The sequence below is a fragment of the Paralichthys olivaceus genome, chromosome 22 (genome assembly GCF_024713975.1).
Source record: "Paralichthys olivaceus isolate ysfri-2021 chromosome 22, ASM2471397v2, whole genome shotgun sequence".
Classification (NCBI taxonomy): Eukaryota; Metazoa; Chordata; class Actinopteri; order Pleuronectiformes; family Paralichthyidae; genus Paralichthys; species Paralichthys olivaceus.
In genome coordinates this window covers 3,277,599-3,288,607 of record NC_091114.1, presented here as the reverse complement: position 1 = coordinate 3,288,607, position 11,009 = coordinate 3,277,599, and the positions used below count along the sequence as shown (strand labels likewise).

Here is an 11,009-nt window from a genome sequence, read left to right as displayed (position 1 = left end):
CTTCTATATGTAGCGACCTCTGCTGGTCACTATTTCAATACATATACTGAATGAAGCTACTTGTGTGCTGCTCAAGGTATTTTAGGTCAAAAAGAAAATAAAAGAACACATAAGCCATTTATTTATGTTGCATATACACAGATTTATTGATGCATAATTAATTGACATTTTTTTACATCTACTCAATCTTACCAATCTATTTTCTATAAAACAGGGGTTTGCATGAAACCAAAACCAGTCCATTTGAAAAAGAGTTTTTTTAATTTTGCTTTTTATTCTGACAACAAAAACTGAAAGATGACTTCTCTCTGTTTTTGTTTTTTCATTTAAAACAAAAAAATGAACATCCCATGGGTTTTGCTTGTTTTTTTAAGCTTTGGGTTTAAACTGAAATCTCAGATTATATGATGATTATATCAATCCCAGCATCAAACATGCAGCTGAACTGGATCAGTGGTGAAGACAAATACTCACACACACAAGTTGTGTGGTGAGCGAGCTGAGAGCTAAGAGCTGAAATCTCATTCACAAGGAGAATTAGTGAAGGAGTCTGAAACCAGACAAAGTAAAAATGCTCCAAAGTGTCAGTTTGTCTTGAAGAAACATCACAGAACAGATTAATGAAGTGATAACATTCAAGTACATCACAAAACATTTCTAGTTTCTCTCACTGTAAAGAAACAATAGACAGAACAAACACCATCCAAATATTCATGAATGCATTCATGTTATAAGAATCTCTAATGACACAATAACTGTAAATCTAATGAAAGGATGTATTCTCTCTCTTTCACTAAAGGAAGCACCATCCACGCACGCTGTAGCAGACAAATGGAAATGTTTCTTCACAGGACAACAACCTCCATTTTCCTCCCTGCTGCAAATCTGCAACACCACATACGACTTTCATCGAGCCAAGTACGATGTCACCCTGATACCAGGAGCTGAATGAGTAGCCACTCCCGTCAGACCAGTAGATCTGAGGATCTCTGTACAAACCGATCCACACCCATTTTTCATGTTCCATCAAGTTATGTATCTTGTCGTTGTCAGCTTTGTTCCTCACAGTGACCAGATCTGTGTAGTGTTCTCTGCAGTGCCTCTGAGCCTCAGTCCAATTCTTTCTTGTCTTCTCTACCACAAAGTCAGAATCCTCTAATGTTCCTGCAGTTAAGTTAGAGAACAAAAGAGGGATTGTTGAGATCACAATGTTTTCAAAATTATATTTTAGACATTATGTTGTATAGTAAAGATCAATATAAAACACATCATTACCTTTGTAGCAGACAAATGCAGTCTCTCTTTGGCATTGATCATCAACCCATCCTCCATGTTTCCACATGCCCACACAGAGCTCCTTGGCTCCATGATAGTTTGGGTCAGACCATCCCCAGTTCCTATATTCAGCTCCACTCCCTGTGAACCCATCTGACCACTTCCAGTCAATCTGACTGTACAGGCCAATCCAAACCTTAGAGCTGTAACCAGCAGCAGAAACTGTGTCTTTAAGTTTCTTCATTTCTTCAGTGGTTTCAATGGTGGCCAGGTCTGTGTACCTCCCTCTGCAGTAGCTCTGAGCTTCAGTCCAAGTCATTGCTTCAGACACAAAGTGGTACTGATGGAGGAGGCATGTGGAGAAGGTGAGGCACCCTGAGGATGAAACCAGTTATTTGTGTTATGTATGAAGACTCAAATGAATCTCTATATTCACATTTCCTGTTAGACATCATACAAAGAGTGAAATTCACTGACCTGAGAGACACAAGACACCAAAGAAGATCCCTTCCATCATGCTGCTGCTCTGTGGACTGTTTGTGCCAGTGTTCATCACCAACAGTAAACTTAACCAGTTCTCATGTAGATTTAGGGAAATGTAACACCAGCTCCTCCTCTTCTACTGACAGTAGAACAGTCAGTGTTCTGTTGCATGCTTTATGCAAAAAGGCAAAGATGCAGAAAACAATTTTTTTCTCATTTATCTCATTTCACTATGCAGATAGTTCTGATCATATGGGACCAACACTGGTCTCTGCCTCCACCCCTGTGCAGGTGGTGAGGGAATGAATGTCTGTTTGTGTTGCTCACACCGTGGATCCAATGATACCTCTGTGACAGGGATGTTTGAAATGTTTATCTATTAATGTTGTGATCCCCTCTAATTCCATCCAATATGTAGATCACATGAAAATAAGGATGAAAAGAGAAGAGAAAGAAATGATGATGAGTATTATTATTATTATTATACTGCTATCATCTATAAATTATTTTCATGACAACCAGTCTGACAATAGTTCCTGGTCTCTCTCTCTCCTCTTTCTCTTTGGACGCTCACATTGAATCTGGTTCTTGAGGTTTTTTACTTCTAGTAGAAGAGAGTTTTTTTTCTCTACACAGTCGTCAGTGCTGCTCGTTGTGGGAACTGTTGGGTTTCTCTATCATTTTACAAGATCTCAACTTTACCATGTAAAGTGCCTTGAGAAAATCTATTTCCTGATCTGGTGCTAAACAAATAAAAGTGAATGAAGTCACTATCCTCAGGCTGTAACCATACTGAATATTTAAGCCTGCTTTCAGGTATCCAGTGTTCATCTTTACAACATGGATGTGTTCATGGAGACACCATTTGCACCACATGTCTCAGATCCAGTCCTTCTAGGCCCGAGCACCAACTCAGCCCCAGCATGTTGTGTGTTTCCTGATCTCACCCACAAACAGCAGCTCTACAGCAGCACTGCCTGGAAGAATTATTCCACTTCCTGAAAATAATGCAAAGGAGTCAACATGACAACACTTCTTTCTGTTGTTCTGGCTGCTTTGCATTGTAAAACCTCTCTGGCAGGAGTTCTCTGTATTCACTCATGTCCCTCATGGTTACTTTCACAGCAGGGTCATTCAGGTCCAGAGGAGTCCTGCAGCTTCAACAACGAGGAGAGAAACAAAACACAAGTTTCCAGTGGTACTAGCTTTGTGAAGAAGTACCTGGATCTTTAAATCAAACACATCTTTGAATCAAAACACATTTCTTTTCTGGAGATCTCAAATTAATTATCTCGTTATCACTGGAAAACGGGTGGAATAAAATGTATGTATGTATGACCCTTTAGGGCTTCCGTATATACATATATATATATATATGTATATATATATGTGTGTGTGTGGGTGTTTGTGTGTGTGTTGTATGTGCAGTCCTTGTGTACATTCCTGTTAAGGGATGTTGGGGTAATGGGGCTGCACCTGCACACACTGCAATAATTCAGGACTGTCTCTTAAAGCATTGAACTGAATCAGTGTCAATTTATGGGATGTCTGGGTTTGAATGTGAGTCTGATCCTTTAGACATTATTCAGAAATCATTTCAAAACCTGTGGTTATTTGTTGCCCCTTTGCAAACCTGTGAGTGAGAAAACAAAGGATTTGTTAGTAAAGTGTAAATAACAGTGTTAATGATGAGGGTCAGACTCTTCTACAGGAAGCTTTGTTGGAGAGAAAAAGTCAAACACTGGGCCAGATACTAAGTCGAGACTTCTTTTCAACACGTATACTTTGCTTTTACTGGAGTCTCAGTATTGGTCAAAAGAATTCACTGGAGATGGTCAGAGTTCAATGCAGTAGAGTTTATTCTTTTACAAGATGTAAACCAGAGCTGGCTCCTGAAGCCAACTGAAGACTGAGCTTCAAACCTTCTGCTTATATATATACTCTACTATATATACTTTATATATACTCATCCTCGTCTCTGCTGTTGCCCGTTCAACCAATCAGGAGGTGGATCTCTCCACTTCCTTTCTGGTTCAAAACTTCTGATTCGTCCCGAACCGAATGGTGTCATACTTTCCCAAGTTGACTTTGTCTCCCCCTACAGTCACGTCAGGGCTCGATTCTAATGGTGTATTAAAGAGGTGGTTGTTGGTCCAACTTTGACACCATTATAAATCTTGGAGGTTTGGAGGCCTCTGTTTCAGGCCTTACTCGATTTCGAAGGTCCTGTCTCCAGACTCCATTAGATTCCGGCGATGTCTATCTGCATTTTTTAAATTCTTACATTTCCACACGTTAAATATATGTGCAACAAACAATCATTCCAGTAAGGGTGCATACATGATTACATTTCTTTATGCTGGATATAACGCACAGTTTAAGCATATAAGCACACAAAGGCTAATGTTTCTACAACAGCATTCATTGCTATGGTTTAACTGTGTACAGTGATAGTGGTGTGTATATGTGCAGACATGAAACATTGGCACATGCATTCAAAGTTGAATTAAAATTTCAGAGCTCAGTCTTTTTTTTCTTGTCGGAACCTTTTTCCTCCTTGTGGAAAACTTTCCCATCAGACTTTTCTTTCCACTCCAAGGTGACGCCACTCAGTCCTTTCTCGTTGAATCTTTCCTGGAGCTGGAAAACAAATGGCAGCTATTTAAATACGTGAAACAGATTCCTTTGCTCCCTAAGACAAAGGGTTGTGTTTTTATTTAGTCAATTCAATTAGATTTATATAGCGTGTATATGATAACATGCATTATCCCAAGGCACTTTACATAGAAGATCAAGACCTTAAACATTGTAGAGAAACCCAACAGTTCCCACTGTGAGCAGCAGAGAACAGAGAGAGATAGGAGGAGGAGAGGAGGGAGGAAAAGAGGGGAAGAGAGAGAGATAGGAGGAGGAGAGGAGGGAGGAAAAGAGGGGAAGAGAACAGAGAGAGAGATATAGGAGGAGGAGAGGAGGGAGGAAAAGAGGGAAGAGAACAGAGAGAGATAGGAGGAAAGAGAGACCAGGTCGTGCACCATCAGGTTTCAGCTGTGACAGACTAGTTGTTATAATGAAAACAATAAGAGTGATAATTATGAATGTAAAGATGTTATTAGTGATAGCAGCAACAATTCATATAATAATAATAACCATACCAATAATATGAATAATAATAATAATAGAAGAATTGTGGTTTGTCTGAATCCTGCAGCTCTGGACACATAAACAGCATCAGGTCACAAAGTGACACTTTCGTCATGACCAGTCAAACATTTGATTCTATTTCTTTCATTGTTGTGGCTGCTTTGCATTGTGGAACATCTGTGGCTGAGTTTTTTACATTCACTCATCTACTTCATGGTTATTTGATGATGTCAAACTCTGTAATACATGTGTCCAGGGTCCATGAATGAGTTAATGTCTCAGGGTGGATTTTGGAGACTTGCCTTTTTCAGAATCTGTTCTCTCACAGCACGGTCATTCAGGTCCACAGAGGAGTCCTGCAGCTTCACCCTCACCTTCACCAACGTCTCAACTTCAGCTCAGACAAAGAACGAGGAGAGAAACAAAACACAGGTGTAACGTGTTGTATAGTTTAGTGAAACCTACAGTTCTTCCTGTGGTGATAGAACAACTCAGACTTTTGATGTAAAACACAGAGGGCGGAGCGTCTGGTCTCTGGGCTGCATGTTGCCTACAAGACAGCTTGATCAGGCCTGTCAGAAAACTTACAAATACAAAAACAAGATACTTAGAAATACAAAAAAGATTCTCACTTGGGATGCTGTAGCAGACAAATGGAAATCTTTCTCTACAGGACAATAAACTCCATTTTCCTGCCTGCTGCAAATCTGCAACACCACATACGACTTTCATCGAGCCAAGTACGATGTCACCCTGATACCAGGAGCTGAATGAGTAGCCACTCCCGTCAGACCAGTAGATCTGAGGATCTCTGTACAAACCGATCCACACCCAGACTTTACGTCGCATCAAGTTATGTATCTTGTCGTTGTCAGCTTCGTTCCTCACAGTGACCAGATCTGTGTAGTGTTCTCTGCAGTGCCTCTGAGCCTCAGTCCAATTCTTTCTTGTATTCACTACCACAAAGTCAGAATCCTCTAATGTTCCTGCAGTTAAGTTAGAGAACAAAAGAGGGATTGTTGAGATCACAATGTTTTCAAAATTATATTTTAGACATTATGTTGTATAGTAAAGATCAATATAAAACACATCATTACCTTTGTAGCAGACAAATGCAGTCTCTCTATGGCAGTGATAATCAGACCATCTTCCAATGTACCACATGCCCACACAGAGCTCCTTGGCTGCATGATAGTCTGGTTCATTATGAGACTTGTCCCAGTTCCTATATTCAGCTCCACTCCCCGTGAACTCATCTGACCACTTCCAGTCAATCTGACTGTACAGGCCAATCCAAACCTTAGAGCTGTAACCAGCAGCAGAAACTGTGTCTTTAAGTTTCTTCATTTCTTCAGTGGTTTCAATGGTGGCCAGGTCTGTGTACCTCCCTCTGCAGTAGCTCTGAGCTTCAGTCCAAGTCATTGCTTCAGACACAAAGTGGTACTGATGGAGGAGGCATGTGGAGAAGGTGAGGCACCCTGAGGATGAAACCAGTTATTTGTGTTATGTATGAAGACTCAAATGAATCTCTATATTCAGATCTTCTGTTAGACATCATACAAAGAGTGAAATTCACTGACCTGAGAGACACAAGACACCAAAGAAGATCCCTTCCATCATGCTGCTGCTCTGTGGACTGTTTGTGCCAGTGTTCATCACCAACAGTAAACTTAACCAGTTCTCATGTAGATTTAGGGAAATGTAACACCAGCTCCTCCTCTTCTACTGACAGTAGAACAGTCAGTGTTCTGTTGCATTCTTTATGCAAAAAGGCAAAGATGCAGAAAACAATTTTTTTCTCATTTATCTCATTTCACTATGCAGATAGTTCTGATCATATGGGACCAACACTGGTCTCTGCCTCCACCCCTGTGCAGGTGGTGAGGGAATGAATGTCTGTTTGTGTTGCTCACACCGTGGATCCAATGATACCTCTGTGACAGGGATGTTTGAAATGTTTATCTATTAATGTTGTGATCCCCTCTAATTCCATCCAATATGTAGATCACATGAAAATAAGGATGAAAAGAGAAGAGAAAGAAATGATGATGATGAGTATTATTATTATTATACTGCTATCATCTATAAATTATTTTCATTACAACCAGTCTGACAATAGTTCCTGGTCTCTCTCTCTCCTCTTTCTCTTTGGACGCTCACATTGAATCTGGTTCTTGAGGTTTTTTACTTCTAGTAGAAGAGAGTTTTTTTTCTCTACACAGTCGTCAGTGCTGCTCGTTGTGGGAACTGTTGGGTTTCTCTATCATTTTACAAGGTCTCAACTTTACCATGTAAAGTGCCTTGAGAAAATCTATTCTATGATCTGGTGCTAAACAAATAAAAGTGAATGAAGTCACTATCCTCAGGCTGTAACCATACTGAATATTTAAGCCTGCTTTCAGGTATCCAGTGTTCATCTTTACAACATGGATGTGTTCATGGAGACACCATTTGCAGCACATGTCTCAGATCCAGTCCTTCTAGGCCCGAGCACCAACTCAGCCCCAGCATGTTGTGTGTTTCCTGATCTCACCCACAAACAGCAGCTCTACAGCAGCACTGCCTGGAAGAATTATTCCACTTCCTGAAAATAATGCAAAGGAGTCAACGTGACAACACTTCTTTATGTTGTTCTGGCTGCTTTGCATTGTAAAACCTCTCTAGCAGGAGTTCTTTATCTCATTTTTATCTCATTTCACTATGCAGATAGTTCTGATCATATGGGACCAACACTGGTCTCTGCCTCCACCCCTGTGCAGGTGGTGAGGGAATGAATGTCTCTTTATGTTGCTCACACTGTGGATCCAATGATACCTCTGTGACAGGGATGTTTGAAATGTTTATCTATTAATGTTGTGATCCCCTCTAATTCCATCCAATACGTGGCCAGACACAGTATTCAAGACAAATGAAAGGACTATATAGCCAACCACAGACTCAGCTTTCCTGCTGATTTTGTTCAGTCTGTTGGCGTCCTTTGTCTTGATGCCCACACCCCAGGACACCACAGCAAAGAAGATGGTGCTCACCACAACAGACTGATAGAACATCTGCAGCATCTTGTTGCAGACATTGAAGGACCCGAGTCTCCTCAGGAAGTAAAGCCGGCTCAGGCCCAGACAGCGGACCTCTTTAGTGGGGATGGTGTTGTCTATGCAGAACCCAATGTACTCAGAGACACAGTCAGTCAGGCCATCAATGTCCTCACCATGTGGCTCATACAGAGCATCCCAGTGTGTGGCCTCCAGCGCTCCACGCAGTGATTCCATGGCCTCAGGAGACCATTCCCTCACTGTCCTCACTTTGACTGGGTGCCGCTGAACCACAGGCTTGTATGATGGTGAGAGCAGGACTAGGTTGTGGTCTGACCTGCCCAGTGGTGGCAGGGCAGTGGAGCTGTATGCATCCTTAACATTTGCATACAGCAGGTCCAAAGTCTTATTTTCACAGGTGGCACATTTTACAAACTGGAAGAATGTTGGGAGTGTGGATGAGAGGGAAGCATGGTTAAAGTCACCTGTGATGACGATGAAGGCCCCAGAGTGTTGTCTCTGTAATCCTGCAGTCACAGTGTGGATGACGTCACACGCTGCTTCTGCGTTCCCAGATGGAGGAATATAAACAGTGATGGCGAAAACACTGGTAAACTCCCTCGGCAAATAATATGGACGAAGTCCGACGGCGACGAGCTCGATGTCCAGGCTGCAGACACGCTGTTTAACGGTGACGTGCCTGGGGTGACACCACCTGTAAACAATGCCGGCGTGTGTTGCAGGCGTGCTCCCAGTGATCCGAAGAGACCGGAGTGCGGTTAAAAGTTATAAAAAGTGTCCAATCAGTTGCAAAAGCATTTCGTCATTGATCGGTACGAAGATGCACAGAGCAGTGCAAAAATAAATATAAAAACAAACAGCAAGGGTAATAAAAACACACAAAACCGACAGTAATACCAGGAGCTGCTATGCCAGGCAGCCGTTAGTACGGCGCCATCTTTTTATATATGTTTTATGTATAGCAGTTAGTTATGGAACAATATACAAATCATAGACTATTCACACAAGAACTAAGATTAAGCCCAGTTCAACATAGATCAAGTTAGCCCGACGATATAGGTGAACTGCAGGCAAAGCAGCAGTCTGGCACTTAGTCTGCAGTGAGGGAAAACATGGTCAACATAATTTGTATCCACTGGCAAAAATACCTACAGGACCACACCTGTTTAGAATACCTTGCTCACTCTGGGGCCCTGATTAAAGGAGACACTAGGAAGGATGGTCAGCAGACTACTCTGGCTCAAATGAGTGGGAGACAAGGGCTGAGTTTCCTAAAGGATTCCATTATTATGTTATCAGCGATATGCCTACTGTTAACCAAACAAAGGCTGTTATCTATGGCCTACCTCTTCACCATGGGGCTACACAGCAGATGATCAGTCAGGATCCCTCAGGACACAGCTTTACTACAACTAGATATACAAGAAACCTCATTAGATTTCAACTCAAACCATACAAGCAGCGTTTCTCCCCAGATCTCCCTTACCTGCACACACCAAGCAGCCCCCCCCCACATCTACCAGGATTCAGGCAAAGAGACACTGATTGCCCACACCTGTCCTTATAAAGGCAGGAAGACTCCATCTAACCTTACCTACAGAGGGCAGTGTTCTTCTTCTGCATGTCAGCCCTCACATGTAGATCACATGGAAATAAGGATGAAAAGAGAAGAGAAAGAAATGATGATGATGAGTATTATTATTATTATTATACTGCTATCATCTATAAATTATTTTCATGACAACCAGTCTGACAATAGTTCCTGGTCTCTCTCTCTCCTCTTTCTCTTTGGACGCTCACATTGAATCTGGTTCTTGAGGTTTTTTACTTCTAGTAGAAGAGAGTTTTTTTTCTCGACACAGTCGTCAGTGCTGCTCGTTGTGGGAACTGTTGGGTTTCTCTATCATTTTACAAGGTCTCAACTTTACCATGTAAAGTGCCTTGAGAAAATCTATTTCAGGATCTGGTGCTAAACAAATAAAAGTGAATGAAGTCACTATCCTCAGGCTGTAACCATACTGAATATTTAAGCCTGCTTTCAGGTATCCAGTGTTCATCTTTACAACATGGATGTGTTCATGGAGACACCATTTGCAGCACATGTCTCAGATCCAGTCCTTCTAGGCCCGAGCACCAACTCAGCCCCAGCATGTTGTGTGTTTCCTGACCTCACCCACAAACAGCAGCTCTACAGCAGCACTGCCTGGAAGAATTATTCCACTTCCTGAAAATAATGCAAAGGAGTCAACATGACAACACTTCTATATGTAGCGACCTCTGCTGGTCACTATTTCAATACATATACTGAATGAAGCTACTTGTGTGCTGCTCAAGGTATTTTAGGTCAAAAAGAAAATAAAAGAACACATAAGCCATTTATTTATGTTGCATATACACAGATTTATTGATGCATAATTAATTGACATTTTTTTACATCTACTCAATCTTACCAATCTATTTTCTATAAAACAGGGGTTTGCATGAAACCAAAACCAGTCCATTTGAAAAAGAGTTTTTTTAATTTTGCTTTTTATTCTGACAACAAAAACTGAAAGATGACTTCTCTCTGTTTTTGTTTTTTCATTTAAAACAAAAAAATGAACATCCCATGGGTTTTGCTTGTTTTTTTAAGCTTTGGGTTTAAACTGAAATCTCAGATTATATGATGATTATATCAATCCCAGCATCAAACATGCAGCTGAACTGGATCAGTGGTGAAGACAAATACTCACACACACAAGTTGTGTGGTGAGCGAGCTGAGAGCTAAGAGCTGAAATCTCATTCACAAGGAGAATTAGTGAAGGAGTCTGAAACCAGACAAAGTAAAAATGCTCCAAAGTGTCAGTTTGTCTTGAAGAAACATCACAGAGCAGATTAATGAAGTGATAACATTCAAGTACATCAAAAAACATTTCTAGTTTCTCTCACTGTAAAGAAACAATAGACAGAACAAACATCATCCAAATATTCATGAATGCATTCATGTTATAAGAATCTCTAATGACACAATAACTGTAAATCTAATGAAAGGATGTATTCTCTCTCTTTCACTAAAG

The 11,009-nt window shown here is 41.0% G+C and overlaps 1 long non-coding RNA gene across 2 annotated transcripts; it reads right to left on the bottom strand.

The window, feature by feature from the left end:
• Nucleotides 1-3,587: 3,587 nt before the first annotated feature.
• On the bottom strand, nt 3,588-9,464 carry LOC138406588 (uncharacterized). 2 transcript variants are annotated; one of them, XR_011239989.1, is made up of 4 exons: nt 9,439-9,464; nt 9,299-9,364; nt 5,202-5,296; nt 3,588-4,398 (listed from the first exon to the last, which is right to left on the bottom strand). It is a non-coding gene; the product is annotated as an uncharacterized lncRNA (long non-coding RNA). The 2 variants fall into 2 exon arrangements; XR_011239990.1 differs by lacking the exons at nt 9,299-9,364; nt 9,439-9,464 and adding an exon at nt 5,532-5,606 and having other exon boundaries at nt 3,589-4,398.
• Nucleotides 9,465-11,009: the final 1,545 nt, after the last annotated feature.